This window comes from Dipodomys ordii, unplaced genomic scaffold (assembly GCF_000151885.1).
Source record: "Dipodomys ordii isolate 6190 unplaced genomic scaffold, Dord_2.0 Scaffold68, whole genome shotgun sequence".
Classification (NCBI taxonomy): Eukaryota; Metazoa; Chordata; class Mammalia; order Rodentia; family Heteromyidae; genus Dipodomys; species Dipodomys ordii.
In genome coordinates, this window is record NW_012267284.1 from 1,663,254 (window position 1) to 1,666,144 (window position 2,891).

The following is a 2,891-nucleotide window of genomic DNA, read 5'->3' on the forward strand; positions in this document are numbered from 1 at the left end:
CGCGTCTCCTCACCGACCCCTAGGCCCCCTCACTCTTGGCTTGCCTCCCCTTCATCACCTTTCCACTTGGCCTCCCTGCCCGCACCCGCCCACCCCTCCACCTCTGTCTTGGACTGGGGGTGAGGGGAGTCACTACTGGGCCAACCCAGCACAGGAGGGGGGGGTCCCTCCTGAGAGACCCAGCACCCAGGCTCCCCTGCATTCACCCTGCTGCAGGCAGTGCAACACAACACAGGGGGCTCCCATACTGCCTCCAAGGGAACCCTGCCCCCCTTTGCTGGTCTGAACTGCAGTCACTCTAGGGGGTGGCCTCCAGCGGCACTGACATCCAAAGCCTAGAACTAACAGGAAAAAGAATTTTTTTATTTTTTGGTCAGTTATGGGGACTGAACTCTGGGCCTGGGCACTGTCCCTCAGCTCTTCAGCTCAAGGCCTAGTGCCCTACCACTTGAGTCACAGCACCACTTGTGTATTTTTCTGCTTATGTGGTGCTGAGGAATCAAACCCAGGGCCTCATGCATGCAAGGCAAGCGCTCTACCACTAAGCCACCTTCCCAGCCAGGAATTTTCTTAACTTTCTTATTTATTTATTTATTTTTTATTTTGTCATTCCTGGGGCTTGAACTCTGGGCCTGGGTGCTGCTCCCCAGCTCTTCAGCTCAAGGATAGTGCTCTACTACTTGAGCCACAGCACCACTTCCAGTTTTCCTGAGTGGTTTATTGGAGATAAGAGTGTCACAGATTTTCCTGCCCGGGCTGGCTTTGAACGCTGATCCTCAGATCTCAGCCTCCTTAGTAGCTAGGATGACAGGTGTGAGCGCCCGGCGCCCGGCTAACTTCCTTATTTACTTTTGTTTGTGCCAGTACTAGGGCTTGAATTTAGGGGCCTGAATGCCTATCCCTTAGTTTTTGCTTTGTGGTTTTTTTGGTTTTTGTTTTACATTCCAGGCTTGGTGCTCTACCACTTGAACCACAATACCACTTCCAGTTTTCTGGTGGTTTATTGCAGATGAGTCTCACTGACTTTCCAGCCAGGGCTGGCTTTGAACCATGATTCTCAGATCTCAGCCTCCTGAGTAGCTAGGATTACAGGTGTGAGCCACCAGTCCCCAACTCTTAATTTTCCACTTTTCCCCTTTAATTTTCTATTGCCCAGCACCTTATTTTGTCACCATTTGCCAGTGAGGGGACACAGGCTTCCCTTCTCTTTCCTGGAAGCATCTCCACACCAGGAAAGAGGGTGTGGGGCCCAGGTATAGAGGAAAGACATCTCCCCTGTCTTCACTTACCTGTCCCCCCAGCTCCTCCCACTCACATGTCATACTTACCTGTCCACATTACTAGTTCTCCCATAGGGCACCAGCCTTGCCTGTGTATGCCAGCAGGGCCAGCCTCCACCCAGCCTCTTCCTACAAGTAGAGGCTATGCTCAGGTTTATGGAAGAAGCCTTCCTCCAGGGTGCCTCCCTTGCCCCAGTCCACACCACAGGCAGGCACTCTAGACCTGGGCATACCTGTTGAAAAGGTCCTTTTTTTTTTTTTTTGAAATTCTGTTTCAACTGAATCAGAACTTGCATCCCCGGGCTGTAACTTAAAATCTTGAGCTGTCACCTGCTTATTTCCCCTCATTTCTCTCTTCTTCTAAATTCTGCTGCTGAAAAAGAATCAGGCTTCACCTGCCCAAGGCAATGCTCTGGCTCTGAAGCATGGGCACCCTAGGGCTTACTGTGGCTCTTATGGGCTCTCCTAGGTTTCCCTGAAGATCCCTGTAAGAACACCCACCCCCAATTACATTGTGCCCTGGGGGAGGGGGGAGCCATCTCTGGCCAACCTCAGTTCTGAGGCCTACTGAGCACTTTGCCCCAGCAGAGGGTCCCGTGCAGGATACCCTTTCCAGGCAAGGACCTCCTGGATGCCCTCTCAATGATGGCTGCTACTGCTGAGTTCCTGTCCTCACTCCACCTAGATCTTCAGATCTCAGCCTTTGGGTAACTGAGTTACTGGTGTCCGGTTCACAGCTGCATTCCTGTAGGTATCACTGACTAGCCACTTCCCTGCTGGACCAGCTCCACAAGACTCATCTTTCTACTTGCCTAGGACCTTGCCGAGCACCCGGAAATGTCACATGCCAGATAAGTATTTGTCAAGTTGGAAGAATGAATGAGCAAACAAAGCATTATTTGCTAAAATCAGTTTCTTTATACTGGTGAAATATTTTAAAATACACAGAATCAAGGCACTGGACAGGTAAGATCAGATAGAGACTGGCTACTCTTTTGCCCTTGCCCTTTGTGGCTACGTAAGACATACTCAGTGAAGGAAGTTAAACAAAGTTTTAGACAGCTTTGGTTACATTTTGGTTCAAACATAGATTAAAATTTTTTTTTATTGTCAGCCATTGGGTAGAACTCAAGGCCTAGGACTGTCCCTGAGCTCTTTTGCTAAAGGTGAGTGTTCTACCACTTTGATCCACAGTGCCATTTCTGGTTTTCTGGTGGCTAACTGGAGATAAGAATCTCATGGATTGGCTTTGAACCATGATCCTTAGATCTCAGCCTCCGGAGTAGCTAGGATTATAGGCGTGGGCCATCACTACCTGGCTAACCATAATTTTTAAAGTTCCATAGTTAAGATATAAGCCCAAGCCAGCTGCCAGTGCCTCACACCTGTAACCATAGCTATTCAGGAGGCTAAGATCTGGAGGAACTGAGGTTTTTGCCTTGATTAAGGCAGAAAAGTCTGTAAGACTCCATATCCAAGTTGTAGAGTGCCAGCCTTGAGCAAGAAAGCAAAGGGTCAGTGCCTAGCCCTGAGTTCAGGATCTACTGTTATATGTATGTGTGCATAAACATGCACACACACACACACACACACACAAATCTTAAAAAGAAA